Source organism: Arachis ipaensis, chromosome B03, assembly GCF_000816755.2.
Source record: "Arachis ipaensis cultivar K30076 chromosome B03, Araip1.1, whole genome shotgun sequence".
Taxonomy (NCBI): domain Eukaryota; kingdom Viridiplantae; phylum Streptophyta; class Magnoliopsida; order Fabales; family Fabaceae; genus Arachis; species Arachis ipaensis.
In genome coordinates this window covers 78,360,860-78,378,411 of record NC_029787.2, presented here as the reverse complement: position 1 = coordinate 78,378,411, position 17,552 = coordinate 78,360,860, and the positions used below count along the sequence as shown (strand labels likewise).

Genomic DNA, 17,552 nt, shown 5'->3' with positions numbered 1-17,552 from the left:
GGATCTCAGGAATGGCCGCCAATAATTCTAGCTTATACCACGAAGACTCTGATCTGAATCATGAGGCTAAGAGATATGCTTTCAATCTAAGGTAGAATGGAGGTGGTTGTCAGGCACGCGTTCATAGTTGAGAATGATGATGAGTGTCACGGATCATCACATTCATCAGGTTGAAGTACAAATGAATATCTTAGAATAGAAGCAAGCGTGATAGAATGGAAAACAGTAGTAATTGCATTAATTCATGAAGAACAGCAGAGCTCCTCACCCCCAACAATGGGGTTTAGAGACTCATGCCATAGAGAATACAATAAGAAACGTGTAAAATGTCATGAGGTACAATATGAATCACTGAAAGTAGTATTTATAGTAAACTAGTGACCTAGGGTTACAGAAAATGAGTAAGCTAGGGTGTTTATTGTAAAATTCCACTTTCGGGGCCCACTTGGTGTGTGATTGGGCTGAGCATTGAAGCTTTCATGTGTAGAGACATTTCTTGGAGTTAAACGCCAGCTTTTATGTCAGTTTGGGCGTTTAACTCCAGCTTTTGTGCCAGTTCTGGAGTTAAACGCCAGAATTCTCGAGCTGACTTGGAACGCCTGTTTGGGCCATCAAATCTCAGGCAAAGTATGGACTATTATATATTTATGGAAAGCCCAGGATGTCTACTTTCCAACGCAATTGAGAGCGCGCCTATTGGGCTTTTGTAGCTCCAGAAAATCCACTTTGATTGCAGGGAGGTCAAAATCCAACAGCATCTGCAGTCCTTTTTCAGCCTCTGAATTAGATTTTTGCTCAGGTCCCTCAATTTCAGCCAGAAAATACCTGAAATCACAGAAAAACACACAAACTCATAGTAAAGCCCAGAAAAGTAATTTTTATTTAACAACTAATAAAAACATAATAAAAACTAACTAAAATGTACTAAAAACAATGCCAAAAAGCGTATAAATTATCCGCTCATCAGGGAGCCACCCGTCCACTTGTACATCTTTGCATGCACCGAGGATGGTGCAACCTTTAAGTGTGGTGAGGTCGATACCGATCTTCGTGGGTTAGTACCTTCCTATCTCAACACCAATTTTTAAATTTTCTTTGTAGTTAGTTGTTATATTTGCATGTTTGATTGCATGTTTGTTACATTTTGTGTATATTTTACCACTACTTGGTTAAAGTAATATTTTCTTTCAAGAAATTTTTTTAACATTTCACTAAATTTGATTTAAAATTTTTGACAAACTTGTTTGAAGGAATATTATACTGGAACATGGTTTAGAGATCGAACACACAAAACCTGTGAGATTTTTGAGCTTATTTGATTGGTTGCATTTTATCAACCAATATTTTATTTTAATGTGTGTTTTTCTCTCTAAAATTGTGATCTTTGTCTTGCTTAATTCTATATTTCCATTGTTTGATGTATGCATGCACTTATATGATTGAGGCGTTATTTCACTTAAGCTTACATACCCATATGGCCTTACCCTTTCATTATCCTTTGCAAACCAATGTTGAGCCTATTATACCCCTTTGTTCTTTACTTTAGCTCATCACTAACTCTAAGTGAAAAACAATAATGTCCTTAATTTGAATCCTTAGTTAGTTTAGACTAGTGAGAGTGCTCATGAATTAAGTGTGGGAAAAAATGGGTTTGGAAACATTTGGTTTTGGAAATTAAGTATGTTATATATCTTTATGAAAAAAAAATATTTAGGACATGTTCATGCATTCAATAATTTAATCATATGCATTGAGAAAAAAAAAGGGAGAGATAAAGAAAAGAAAAAGAGCAAATAAATAAAAAGGGGACAAAATGCCCCAAAGTAAATGGTGAAAGCAATGCATATGTATTGTACTTGAAATTAGAATGCATGAATATGTGGAAAACATGGTTAATGGATAGTTAGATGTTGTATTATGATTACATGGATTGTCAAAGTTAGGTGAAAAGTTTAAGTTAATTAAGGATTCAGATTTTAGTCCACTTGGCCAAATACAATCCTACCTTGACCCTAACCCCATTATAAACCTTAAAAGACCTCTTGATATGTGTATTTGTGCATTAAATTCTTGTTGATTGTTAGATGAAGAGCAAGCCTTAGAAAGCAAGGTTAGTAGATAATTAAGAGAGTCGAACCTTAAACACTTGAGCGATTAGAGTGCATACACTTCCGGTGAGGGTTCGATACTCGATTCTTTGTTCTCGGCTTTCATAAGCTATTTTCTTCTGCAAGTCTATTTGTACTTCATTTTTATGATTTGAATTAGTGAAATCTAGTTCATATTTGTTCTTAAAAGATTTTTTTACTTTTAACCAAGTAGGTAGAAACATTTTGCATATAGTTGCATTCATATAGATAGGTTGCATTTCATACATTCTAGCATTCCTCTTCACTCCTTTATAGCTTCTCTTGAGCTTAGCATGATGACATGCTAATGTTTAAGTGTGGGGAGATTGATAAACCACTATTTTATGGTTTATCTTATGCTTAATTGAGTGGTTTATATCAATTCTTTACTCACTTATTCATATGATTTGCATGAGTTTACATTTTTCCTTCCTGATTTTGTGCTATGATTGAAAACATGCTTTTTTGGTCTTAAAATTACTAATTAATAATCCTCTCTTATTACCATTCGATGTCTTGATATGTGTGTTAAGTGATTTCAGAGTTTATAGGGCAGGAATGGCTTAGAAGATGGAAAGGAAGCATGCAAAAGTGGAAGGAATACAAGAAGTTGAAGAAATTGCTAAGCTGTCCAGCCTGACCTCTTTGCACTCAAACGGACATAACTTGAGCTACAGAGGTTCAAATGGCACGGTTTTAGTTGCGTTGGAAAGCTAACGTTTGGGGCTTCGAAATGATATATAATTTGCCATAGTGGCCGTACATATATGTGATGCGAACGCGTGCTCCACGCGGACGCATCACAGTGATGAAAAACCAGCGTGGCAGATTTCGCAACCAGCGATTTCTGGGCTGTTTCTGACCCAGTTTCTGGCCCAGAAAACACAGATTAGAGGCTATAAAGTGGGAGAATGCATCCATTCATAAAAACAACTGATACAACTTTCATATTCATAATTTTAGATTTTAGATGTAGTTTTTAGAGAGAGAGGTTCTCTCATCTCTCTTAGGATTAGGATTTAGGATTTCTATTATCATTAGGCTACTTCTCTTCAATCACAGGTTCAATGTTCCTTTAATTTATTTTCTCTTCTACTTTTATTTGTTCTAGTATTCTAGTTTATTTATTTTCCCAATTTGGTTCATGAATTCTCATGTTTAATTGATTTTCTATTTAATGCAATTTGAGGTATTTCAGATTTATGATTTTAATTTAGCTTTTTTACATTCTTAGCTTGAATTGATTAATTAGAGACACTTGAGTTATCAAACTCCTTTTTTAATTGATAATTGTTATCTTTGCTAGTTGATTTGTATTCCAATAACTCTAGTCTTTTCTTAGGAATTAACTAGGACCTGAGGAATCGAATTAATTTATCCACTTGACTTTCCTTCATAGTTAGAGGTTAACAAAGTTGGAGCAAAATCCAATTCTCATTACAATTGATAAGGATAACTAGGATAGGACGTCCAGTTTTTATATCTTGCTATGAACTTTATTAGTTATTATTTTAATTCTTGCAATTTACTTTTCCTGTTCATTATTCAAAATCCAAAAATATTGTTTTCCATAACCAATAATAAATCATACCTCCCTGCAATTCCTTGAGAGACGACCCGAGGTTTAAATACTTCGGTTATAAATTTTATTGGGTTTGCTTAAGTGACAACCAAAATTTTTGCACGAAAAGATTCTCTGTTGGTTTAGAAACTATACTTACAACGCGATTATTCTTATAAAATTCTTTACCGACATAAAATCCGTTCGTCAGTGGTCAATTATAAATTTACTTTCTAATATTTTTGTATTTTATTTTTACAAAATTATGTTTTTTTATAATTTTAAATTTTTTTAATTTCTTTGTTTAATCAGGCATTTATTAATATTTTAATAAGTTTGATTTCTATGACACTAATCTTATTGATTAGTTAGTTTTTATTTCTTTGTTTTGTATTGTTGAAAATACTACTAAAAATTACATATAGTTTTGATATTGTGTTATTTTATTATTATACAAAATAACATGCTTTCAAAACTAATTCCTAGAAGAGCCAATAAAAAAATTCAACTGAAATACAAATAATAGAAAAAACTAAATAGAATAATTATACTACCTAAGTTTTTCTTACTGTATGTGAGGAGAAAATTGTTATTCAAAATAAACTTCATACACACTTTGTAAACCTCAAGTGATTAGTAAATAATTAATCAGTAAATTAATTATTATTTAAAAAAAATTAAAAAATTTTTATAGTTTAGAATGGAAGAAATAATTACAATATAAATTTTAACACTAATTTTAAAGATTTTGCCTTAAAACCGGGCCAACGAGCTAAACCGATCAAACCGAACCCGAACCAGGCCCAAGGCCCACCCAATAAAACAAGCAGCGAGCTCTCTTCTTCTCATTTCGCTCTTGGAACCCTGAAAGAAGAGAAAATCCCGTTACAAACCCTAACCCTCCCTTCCAATTTTCAATCGTCCGTAACTATCAATCTGGAGCTCCGATTGACGAGCCATCAGCGGCCACGCGTTTGTCTCAGAGTCTTCTTCGTTTCTATCAAACAAAGTAGTAAGAAACTCTATATATTGTGCCCAGTATCTTTCCCCTTTCTGAATTTTCATTTTAGTGTGAGTATTGAGTGATTTTGGTGATTTTGATGGTTTAGAGGTACCCTAGCGGTGGATAATTGTTGGGTTTTGTCTAATTAATCCAAGGGTAAGGTAAAGAATTATTACTTCCCTTCTAATTTGTCAATTCAATGAGATTAGGGTACTGAAGATTTGTATATATATGGAATTATATGACATTAGGTTGTATATATGTGAAATTGAAGTCAAATTGATGAAGTGGTATACTTGAATTGGAAATTTTGGTGGCTGAAAACTATAACGCTTGATTTGGAACCTTGGAGGCTTGAATTGAGGTGTTTGAGCCTGGGGAGAAATCGGCCAAGTTATGGTTTTGGTTTCTTGTATTTAATATATAATATTTTGTAAAAACATAAGCTAGATGACTTAGGATAAGTTGAATCATGACTTTGGAACATGTTTAGTGATTTTAGTGGACATTAAGTGGATATTTGATGATATTTGAAGGGATTAATGATTCATGATTGTGGATGTGGGTTTTGTTGATGAAAAATGATTGATGAATGATGTTTTGGTTGATGGTAAATGGTAATGATGATTAAAGATATATATGAGTGTTGAATGATATTTTGTGTTATGTTTTGTATATATGTATATAGATTCTCCACCCTTTTATTTTGTATTTATTCCCTCCTAGAGGTTGACATGGAGAAACAGGTGTTTTGTCATATATTTTGGGTTACTCTTTTGGGTTATTTATATGTATATGTATATATTTGCTTTTGCTGGTTCTAGTTTCGCGAGCCAAGTCAGAAGCCTTGCTATATATATCTTTGGAATTCTTCTCTCATATTTATCGCTTATGCGAGTGATGCGATTTTCTGTTTAACACTTTGCTTAACTTTTCTTCGCAGGCTTCTAGTTAAAATTCCTTTCAACTATTATTATATATATTTTTTTTCCTTTAAGGGTCGTAATACCTTGCCACCTCAGCTTTATGACTTAAGCATAAGATTCTGTATGGTAGGGTGTTACATTATGGTATTAGAGTAGTTCATTCATGTAGAGCCTGGGGAATGGCCTGACTATATTTCTGAGCATACTCTGGCTGTGTGTACAAGCTATTTAGGATGTCTTCTTGACATATATAGCATAAATGTTCATGAGCATTACCTTTGGAGATTTGAAGCACTAGACTTTAGATTTTAAGACTGATCACCTTAATATCAATTGTTGGTACGGACAAGACCCAAATGGCGTCTCGTGGGCGCGAGTGAGGTAATACGGTTGATTCTCTGGCTGCTGCTGTGTAAGCTTTTGCTAAAGAGATGGAGCAAACAAATTAGGAACGATGAAAGAGGCGATAATGGATCTGGTGGTGAAGCCAAGGGATTAGAACTCATACAACTGGAGTAAAGGACAACGACGTATAGTTAGAGAGGTAAAAAAATTCAAGGAGATGTTCGGTGGAAGCGAGTGAAGGATTAAGCTCTTAGTGATTTATAATTTGAGTGGCGCTACAGAAGCGCAATAATTTTTGGTGACTCTAGAGTTGTAGTGATGGGAGGAAGAAGCCTTGGAATATGAGAATGATTCGAGGATTAAATTAACATAGGATAAGTTGGATTGTGAATTTTGGAGATTGATTGGTAATTTAGTTGACATGGTATGTTGAGTCAATAATGCATGATAGATTCAATGATTTTTTTATATGAGTATAGTTGATGCGGTAAGAGGATTAATGAATGATGACTTTGATGATGGTAAATAAGAATGTTGGTTGTGGATATGTGAAGGATAATGATTTTGATGTTATGATTGAAAATGTTGGAAGAAAATGTATGCAAACTTGAGGAATTGTTTGGTAATTAGTGTTTGAAATAATTGAGAAGGGCTTCATATTTAAATTGAGTAAGATGACACTTATACAGATAAGGAGATTTGTAGTCATCGAAAAAAGAGCTAGACGAAGTTAAGAGTAGAACAAACGGATATAGCTTAGGCTTGAATTTGATTAAGTTTATGATTTTGTACCTGAGACTAGAGAATATCAATTAGTGTTTGGATTAATGCTGGGAGAATGGCAAAATGAATGGTAAGAGGTCAGTTGAATCTAAGAAAGCGTATGTGAATATTTGAGAGCGAATTTTCGAGGGTGAAAATTTCTGTTAAGGGGGTAGAATGTAAACCCCAAGTGATTAGTAAATAATTAACCGGTAAATTAATTATTATTTAAAGAAATTAGAAAATTAAATTTTATATTTTAGAATGGAAGAAATAATTAAAATATAAACTTTAACACTAATTTTAAAGATTTTGGCCCAAAACCGGACCAACGGACTAAACCGGTAGAACCGGATCCGAACCGGGCCCAAGGCCCACCCTATAAAACAAGCAGCGAGCTCTCTTCTTCTCATTTCACTCCTGGGAACGCTGAAAGAAGAGAGAATCCCGTTACAAACCCTAACCCTCCCTTGCAATTTTCAATCGTCCGTAACTTTCAATCCGAAGCTCCGATTGACGAGTTGTCAGCGGGTACGCATTCGTCTCGGAGTCCTCCTCATTTCTATCCAAACAAAGTGGTAAGAAACTCTGGATATTGTGCCCAGTTTCTTCCCCCTTTCTGAATTCGTATTTTAGTATGAGTATTGAGTGATTTTGGTGATTTTGTTGGTTTAGGGGTACCCTAGCGGTGGATAATTATTGGTTTTTGTCAAATTAATCCATGGGTAAGGTAACGAATCATTACTTCCCTTCTAATTTGTCAATTCAATGAGATTAGGGTATTGAATATTTGTATGTATATGGAATTATATGACATTAGGTTGTGTAAATGTGAAATTGAAGTCAAATTGGCGAAGTGGTATACTTGAATTGGAGCTTTTGGTGGCTGGAAACTATGACACTTAATTTGGAACCTCGGAGGCTTGAATTAAGGTGTTTGAGCTTGGGGAGACATTGGCTAAGGTAGGGTTTTGGTTTCTCGTATTTAATATATAATGTTTTGTGAAAACTTAGGCTAGATGACTTAGGATAAGTTGAATCATGACTTTGGAACATGTTTAGTGATTTTAGTGGACATTAAGTGGATATTTGATGATATTTGAAGGGATTAATGATTCATGATTGTGGATGTGGGTTTTGTTGATGAAAAATGATTGATGAATGATGTTTTGGTTGATGCTAAATTGTAATGATGATTAAAGATACATATGAGTGTTGAATGCTTGGGTTGAAGTAATTTGCATTGAGGTGAGGTTGGTTATGGTAGAATGTGGGTTGTGGTGGCTGTGCTTGGTATGTTTTTTATGTAGGGTTTAGTTGTATTCATGTGAACAATGAGTTGTGTTTTGTGAAAATAGAGGTTTAGAAGATTATGTGAAAAAACTAGTTTTTGGCCGAACTTCGGTGAGCCATAAATTAGCTTTCAAACTCTCAAATTATTTCAAACTAATTTCATATGAAAATTGGGTTCGTGAAGTTTACGCCGTTCGAAGAATTGATGAAAAATATTTTAAAACGAAAAAGTTATGCGCGTCGGAAGTTTGGTGGGCAAAGCTGAAATTCTGCAGCATTCAGCATTTTTGCTAATCTGCAGGTCTTGTGTACGCGACGACTGCACGGGACGCGACCAACCTCTACAGGTTGGGCATCCCGCATACACGAGCAGGGTGCTTGCGTATGCGAGCAAGAAAAACACGCCCACACGTACACGTGCCCCCTAAAATAAGCAAAGTGAATTTTGTGTTTTAAAAAGTAATTTTGAACCTTTAAACCTCTATTTTCACTCTTTCAGCCCCTAAACCTCAGTTGTATGTTAAGTGGTGAGTAAAAAAAAGGGAGGAGTAGTAACATGAAGATGAAAAAATATTGAGAGGTGTGAATTATGAACGAGAAAGTGTGTAAATGTGATTGTGACCCCGGGTAGTAGGCGGTGGCGATGTCCACATGCTCCGGGTATGAGATAGGGAAGAAGAGTACATGAGAAATGAATTTAATTATTGAATTTGAAATGAATGTATGTTTGTGATACCTGGGTATTAGCAAGGATGGTGGTTTGTCCCGCTTGCTCCAGGTTAATATTTGAGATTTGGTAACAATAATGATTGATTTAAATTGAATGAATGTATGTTTGAGATCCTGGGCAGCAGCAAGGATGGTGGTTCATCCCGCTTGCTCCAAGTCAGTGATTATGACGCTTGGGTAGTAGCAGCAGTAGTGGATTATTCCACTTGCTCCAGGTTGAGCTTCTAAACACCCGCCTGGGTAGTAGCCGCAGTAGTAGTTATTCCACTGGCTCTGGGTTAAGCGGATAGTAGTAAGGGGGTTGAAGCTCAAACCCACTTGCTCTGCATGGGTGTTTCAGTCCATGGTTAGCTACCAGGACATGTTGGGTTGGCCATATAACCAACAGATGATATCATTAGCCATAGGACAGGCATGCATCATATGCATTTGTGTGTTTTGAATGCTTGTGCATTAATTGGGCTTGCCTACGTGATTATTTTGCTTACTTGCTAAATTACTACTTGCTGTATTTGTATTCTACCTGTGCTTGCTTTGCCTATTTGTCTTTCTGTGCAATTTCATCGGAGTTGGAGGAACGGAGGAAAGGTGGAGAGATAGAGGGTTTTAGTTCTGATTTGGGTAAGTTAGAACCTTAGAGGACCACTGGTCTATGGTTTACATTTTAGCTCTTTAAGATTTATAATCTGAGCGTCGGTGTTCTAGGATTGCCTTTGGCTTTCCCGGGACCTTATTTATTATATACGTGGGCACCTTAACCATACTGAGAACCCCTGGTTCTCATCCTATACGATATTGTTGTTTTTCAGATGCAGGTCGAGATGCACATTGGTGAGCGTCTGGAGTTCTCTTTGCAAGCGAAGTTGGTTATCCTGGGATTACTATATTTTGTGTTATGCTTTGTATATATGTATATAGATTCTCCACCCTTGTATTTTGTATTTTGTCCCTCCTAGAGGTTGACTTGGAAAAACAGGTGTTTTGTCATATATTTGGGGTTACTCTTTTGGGTTATTTATATGTATATGTATATATTTGCTTTGGCCGGTTCTAGCTTTGCGAGCCGAGTCAAAAGCCTTGCTATATGTATCTTTGGAATTCTTCCCTCATATTTATCGCTTACGCGAGTAATGCGATTTTCTATTTAACGCTTTGCTTAACTTTTCTTCACAGGCTTCTAGTTAAATTTTCTTTCAATTATCATTATATATATTTTTTTTCTTTAGAGGTCGTAATACCTGACCATCTCAGCTTTATGACTTAAGCATAAGACTTTGCGGGGTAGGGTGTTACACACTTTATTAAAAAAAGTTAGAAAACATAGTAACCAAATTGAAGAATATCACAAGTTAATTTCTTTGTTTTATGTTTAGATCTTGTCCTTTTATATAATTTAAATATTTTTTGTTTTATCTCGGGATGCCTACAACTGCTTCATCAAAATTGTTTTGTTAGATTAATGAACTTATTTGTGTATGAAACTAGTGGTAAATTTGTGCGATGTGTAACACCCTAATCATCAAAGTGTCACGCTTCCAGTTGCGTCACTCTGATAGCTCGGAAATTATGACGATTTTTATAATATTTAATACTAAAATATGAACTTGTTTAAAATTTAAATTGTATAACCGCTCAAAAGACTTTTTAATAAATAACATACAACCATATGAATATCAATACTTACAAAGGATACATACATACATATATATATATATATATATATATTACAAACATTTCATATTCCAACCATTAAAAATTTGAAATCCTTTCTGAAAGAGGAAACTGGTATTTCTTCAAAAATTCAAAAGCCTTTCAAAAGAATTTTCCTAAACAACATGAATGACCAACCTGTTCCAAGCATAAGTTTATTAAGTCTATCCTAAACCAGTTTAGTTTTTCATACTTTTCTAAAAACAAAAATATAACCAAACACGACTTTCAGCCTATCTTATAATCATACATGGCCCTAGGTCCAAACAAATCAATCCAGAGCCAATTCACCACAAAATTCAACCAATTTCAATCACAAACACAAGTAGGGATGTTCAAACACAATCAGGCAGTTACATCAAGTAGAGCAATTAGCAATTAGACAGAATTATTCACATAGGCAAACTAAGTACAATATGCACACCCAAACAATATCACATAGATACATATGATGAATGCCTATCCTATGGCTGATGAGTCTCATTTGTTGGTTATCAAGCCAACCCGACAAGTCCGGTTTGCTAAACCCTTGGACTGTCCCCCAACGCACATCCCATGAGTCTATACATAGCTTTTTCTCATATATGTATCAAATTACTCAATGGGGTACCATTCCCGGGGATTTATAAGTGCCCGGTCACCCTTACGTCATAGGGTCAACAGAGTATCGAGTCTCAACCTGGAACACGTGGTGGCAAGCTACAGTACTTTACCCAGGGAAACTCGTATCTCAGATAAAAGAAGTGCAAAAGCCACATATTCATTTATTCATCATCATTTCAGCACTTTATTAACAATTCACATCAAATCAATCATCATTCAATCCATAAGTCACTTTTTCTCAAATCTCTTTACTTGGAAAACAAAATCAATCCATCTTAGTCTTAACTTTAAAATCTTCATTTCACAAATCATTTCAAGCTCACAAACCACTTTTCCTCAAACATAAATTCTTTTTTTTTAAACACAGTCACCATCCACAACATCTTCTCAAAACATTTCAAAAACCACACCAAATTAAAAGTCTCTTCTAAAAGATTCAAAATCATTCATCCTATTACAGGATGTAGTAATAAAAATTTCTCAGCAGAGTCTAAAGACTTTAAGGGAGAATAACCTAACCCATTTCCTCAAATTGACTAAGATCTTTAAAACCTTAATTTCCTAATTCGAATAAATAAAAAGAGGATTTAAGCCAAACCAAGTGGTGTATCAATTACTCCGAACAAATTTCAAAGAAACCATCTCTTTTACTTAAACCAAAACCAACTCCAATTCCATGATTAAATCCGGAGCGTTTCCAACTTCTTAGAAATTGTTTTAGTTTTTCCAAACTCAAAATTTAAAGAATACTTCAAACTTTTCCTAAGACCTTGTAAAATGAGACTTGTCAATCGAAATTCAAGTTCTTTTCAAGTCACTAAAACTCCTCCAATTGAAAATTCTCAGCCAATTTTCAAAAAACATAAACCATTTTCCTATTTAAAACAGCCTTATTTTCATATTTAAAATAGCCTTAAACGTAAGTTTCTTCTAAATGATTCGCTCCCAAAAGAGATAGATTACTTTTCTTAAGAAACTAGGCTAAATCATAATTCTCTTTTCAATACTTCATTTCAAAAAATAATTCATAACTTTCTTAAACAATTTAAATGAAATAATAAAAGTATTAAACTCATAATTTTCCAAAGGACATTTCAATAAAGTCTCGGATTTAATAGGAATTTCGGCAGAATCTCCCCTAAAAAATTGGACTTTGCCACCCTTTTTGGGTCCCAACCAAATCATTCCACAACCCTCTTTAACGGGTTGAAAACTAAATCAGTTCAAAATCACGCTGAATCCAAAAGTGTATACCATTTTAATATTTCAAGAAAACCAATTCAAACTCAAATCTGATTTCAAAACTTTAAAGAAATGCTTCAGGAACCATCTATTTCACAAAACCAAACAAATAATCCAATCAAACAAGCATTCATATCCATCCAGATAGCCAAACAACACATAAGACTTATACAATCACTAAAAATATATTTCTCACATAAATATTCATATATAATAATTCAAATTATAAAGTATGATTTTTCTGAAAAGGCCCCTACCTCGATTAGTCGCAAGTTGCATAATTAAACCCATTAAATCCTTATTCTCGTGTTAATCGACAGCAACCGCAGAAATTCCCAAGCAACCACAAGGATCACGGTAACAACCACATATCTAACATAATTCAGAATTAACGCAGAATGGATATTGAGCGATATTAGAACATAATTGATAATAGAGTATTGCGATAAATAAGAATGGAACCGAATAATCTCACCATGATAAACAGAATAGAACGACACAGTAGCAGCTTCCAAATTGACCGGACAACAGCTTTGATGGAATATTGATTTCAAAGATTTTGGAAACAAAAATGCTTACCAAGAAGATGGCGGCTCCGACTCTCGGGAGAACAAAACCTGTCATAAACGAACCAGAGCCGGAACCCAAATTGGAATGGGATGGGGTTTGGCAGCTGCAGGGGCATCCTCTAGCAGCTGCAGCCACGATTTTCCAGCGCCATTCAGTGAGCAGGGCAGAACTGTGGCGGCAACTTCCACCACTGTCACCTCCCCTCCTCTGGCGACAAACTCCCGCAGCGAGGACAGCCGAGCTCCGCTCCAATGACGGCGGATCTGAAGACGATGACACGTGGTAGTTGCAACAGCGTTCAAGCTTCAGCAATGGCGTGGATGGACCCTCGACGGACATGGTTGCTCTGCGTGAAGCTGACAGTGCGAATAGCGGCGACCCTCCGCGGACCCTCTCTCTCTCTCCGTCGCATCTTTCTTACACGACGGTGCAGCTGGAAGCAGTGAGGACAAATGGCGACGACGGGGTTGACGGGCTCAGCGACGATGACTAGGAGTGGCAGCTCCCTAGATGACGGCGCCAGCAGGAGCAGCAGAACGCCATGATTTTGTAATTCTTCCTAAATTTGTGCTTAAGTGTGAAAACATGCTTTTTAGGCCCTTAAATTGGTAATTTTAATTCACCTTTGATTCCACTAGATGCCTTGATGTGTTTGTTAGTGAATTCAGGTTGAAAAGGGCCAGGAATAATTCAAAGGAGTGAAGAGAAAAGCATGCAAAGTGGAGAATTCATGGAAAAACAAGGATTTAGAGTGGATTCATCAACGCGCACGCGTGACAGACGCGCACGCGTGGAGATGAGGTCGCAAGGCGACGCGTACGCGTGAGAAGTAAAATGCCAAGCAATGCGTACGTGTAATCCATGCGTACGCGTCACAGCTCGCACGTGACCTCATTAAAGTGAAAATGATGGGGGGCGGTTTCTATGCTTCCCAGGCCCAAATCCAACTGATTCTATAGTCTATTTAATGCAGAATTCAAGATGAGTCAAATGGGGCACTTAGATTAGTTATAATGAGGCTTTAGTTAGTTTTCTAGAGAGAGAAACTCCCTCTTCTCTCTAGAATTAGGTTAGGATTAGGTTAAATTCTCTTAGATCTAGGGTTAATTTCTTGTCTTCATCTTGTTTTCTTTACAATTCCTTATTGTAGTGTCTTGATTTTCCTATGTCTTCTTGTTAATTTCTTATTTTAGTTACTTTTTTGTTTATGAACACTCTTGTCAATTTCATTTCCTTTAATGCAATTCGAGGTATTTCATGTTAATTTTGCTTCCTTTAGTTGTTGTTGTTGATTTCTTGTATTGGATAGTAGTAGATTTTATTAATTCTTGCAATTTATAATGCTTTCCTTTTATGCCTTCCAAGTGCTTGACAAAATTCTTGGTTGGATGTTAGAGTAGCTTTTTGAGCATTCTTGGCTTGGAATGAGAGAAATTAGGAATCTTGAGTCATTAATACCCAATATAGATTGGTGATCTAGGGTTGTTAGTTAATATTGTTTCCATTGATTCTAATCTCTTGCTAATTTAGTTAGTAGGTTGATTAGGACTTTTGGATTGAGATTAACTAGTCTTATTTGACTTTCTCTCATGTGAAGATAATTTTGTACCTTCTTCCATTATTAGAGATGACTAAATAAGATAAGCTCCTGATAAATATTGTATGATCATTAATTACTAGGATATAAAGCTTAATTCTCAACCCTTGCCATGAATGTCTCTCTTTAGTAATTGTTTCTTTAATTGTTTGATTTACATTTCTTACATTTTTACCACCCCCACCCCTTTTGATACTGGTGCACGAAATTGGAAATCACAATTCTTCACAAATTCGCACAACTAACCAGCAAGTGCACTGGGTCGTTGGTATGCGAAATTGTTACTCAGGTTGTAAAATTTGTTGTTCGTTCTCTCCCAGGCAATGGCGCCAACAATTGGTGCACAATACCATGGTCCAAACATAACTTCACTACTTTACACAACTAACCAGCAAGTGCACTGGGTCGTCCAAGTAATAAAACCTTACGTGAGTAAGGGTCGATCCCACGGAGATCGTTGGTATGAAGCAAGCTATGGTCATCTTGTAAATCTCAGTCAGGTGGATATCAAATTGTTATGGAGTTTTCGAAAATAATAAAAATAAACAGAAAATAAAGATAGAAATACTTATGTAATTCATTTGTGAGAATTTCAGATAAGCGTATAGAGATGCTTTCATTCCTCTGAATCTCTGCTTTCCCGCTGTCTTTATCCAATCAGTCTTACTCCTTTCTATGGCAAGCTTTCTGTAAGGGCATCATCGTTGTCAATGGCTACATCCCATCCTCTCTGTAAAAAAGGTCCAAATGCTCTGTCACGGCATGGCTAATCATCTAGAGGTTCTCGATCATGCTGGAATAGGATTCACCCTCCTTTTGCGTCTGTCACTACGCCCAGCACTCGCGAGTTTGAAGTTCGTCACAGTCATTCAATCCCTGAATCCTACTCGGAATACCACAGACAAGGTTTAGACTTTTCGGATTCTCATGAATGCCGCCATCAATCTAGCTTATACCACGAAGATTCTGATTAAGAGATCCAAGAGACATTCATTCAATCTAAGGTGGAACGGAAGTGGTTGTCAGGCACGCGTTCGTAGGGGAATGATGATGATTGTCACGTTCATCACATTCATATTAAAGTGCGAATGAATATCTTAGAAGCGGAATAAGTTGAATTGAATAGAGAAACAGTAGTACTTTGCATTAATTCGTGAGGAACAGCAGAGCTCCACACCTTAATCTATGGAGTGTAGAAACTCTACCATTAAAAATACATAAGTGAAAGGTTCAGGCATGGCCGAATGGCCAGCCCCCAAACGTGATCAATATGATCCGAAGATGAACTAAAAATCATAAGATGTCTAATACAATAGTAAAAAGTCCTATTTATACTAAACTAGTTACTAGGGTTTAGAGAAGTAAGTAATTGATGCATAAATCCACTTCCAGGGCCCACTTGGTGTGTGCTTGGGCTGAGCTTGAAGTTTACACGTGGAGAGGTTATTCTTGGAGTTGAACGCCAGTTTGTAACGTGTTTCTGGCGTTCAACTCTGGTTCGTAACGTGTTTCTAGCGTTTAACTCCAGACTGCAGCGTAGAACTAGCGTTCAACGCCCTTTTTCGTTGTCTAAAATTAGACAAAGTATAGACTATTATATATTGCTGGAAAGCCCTGGATGTCTAATATCCAACGCAATTAGAAGCGCGCCATTTTGAGTTCTGTAGCTCTAGAAAATCCACTTTGAGTGCAGGGAGGTCAGAATCCAACAACATCAGCAGTCCTTCTTCAACCTCTGAATCTGATTTTTGCTCAAGTCCCTCAATTTCAGCCAGAAAATACCTGAAATCCCAGAAAAACACACAAACTCATAGTAAAGTCTAGAAATGTGAATTTAACATAAAAACTAATAAAAACATCCCTAAAAGTAACTAGATCCTACTAAAAACATACTAAAAACAATGCCAAAAAGCGTATAAATTATCCGCTCATCACAACACCAAACTTAAATTGTTGCTTGTCCCCAAGCAACTGAAAATCAAATAGGATAAAAAGAAGAGAATATACTATAAATTCCAAAATATCAAGAAACATAGCTCCAATCAGATGAGCGGGACTTGTAGCTTTTTGCCTCTTGAATAGTTTTGGCATCTCACTATCCATTGAGGTTCAGAATGATTAGTATCTATAGGAACTCAGAGTTCAGATAGTGTTATTGATTCTCCTAGTTCAGTATGTTGATTCTTGAACACAGCTACTTTATGAGTCTTGGCCGTGGCCCTAAGCACTTTGTTTTCCAGTATCACCACCGGATATATAAATGCCACAGACACATAACTGGGTGAATCTTTTCAGATTGTGACTCAGCTTTGCTAAAGTCCCCAATTAGAGGTGTCCAGGGTTCTTAAGCACACTCTTTTTTTGCTTTGGACCTTGACTTTAACCGCTCAGTCTCAAGTTTTCACTTGAGACCTTCACGCCACAAGCACATGGTTAGGGACAGCTTGGTTTAGCCGCTTAGGCCAGGATTTTATTCCTTTAGGCCCTCCTATCCACTGATGCTCAAAGCCTTAGGATCCTTTTTATTTACCCTTGCCTTTTGGTTTTAAGGGTTATTGGCTTTTTGCTCTTGCCTTTTGGTTTTAAGAGCTTTTGGCTTTTTCTACTTGCTTTTTCTCTTTTTTTTTTCCGCTATTTTTTTTCTATTTTTTTTCTGCAAGCTTTTGTATTCACTACTTTTTCTTGCTTCAAGAATCATTTTTATGATTTTTCAGATTATCAAATAACATGTCTCCTGTTCATCATTCTTTCAAGAGCCAACATATTTAACATTCTAAAACATCAACTTCAAAAGACATATGCACTGTTCAAGCATTCATTCAGAAAACAAAAAGTATTGTCTCCACATCAAAATAATTAAACTAAGTTCAAGAATAAATTCGAAACTCATGTACTTCTTGTTCTTTAGAATTAAAACATTTTTCATTTAAGAGAGGTGATGGATTCATATTCACTACTTTAAGGCATAGACACTTAGACACTAATGATCATGTAATGACGACACAAACATAGATAAACACTTAACATAAAGAAAACGAAAAACAGAAAATTTGAGAACAAGGAATGAGTCCACCTTAGTGAT

At 35.8% G+C, this 17,552-nt stretch overlaps 1 long non-coding RNA gene across 2 annotated transcripts in view; it reads right to left on the bottom strand.

Moving 5' to 3' along the window:
- LOC110269732 overlaps positions 1–12,841 on the bottom strand; it is a 17,984-nt gene extending 5,143 nt beyond the window's left edge. The window contains exons 1-3 of one of the 2 annotated variants that reach the window (XR_002358496.1): positions 12,779–12,841; positions 12,561–12,675; positions 793–825 (exon numbers count right to left, since the gene is read on the bottom strand). This is a non-coding gene — a long non-coding RNA (uncharacterized LOC110269732). Of the gene's footprint in view, positions 1–792; positions 826–12,560; positions 12,676–12,778 lie in introns of those variants that run through there. The other variant, XR_002358497.1, reaches the window with a different exon arrangement.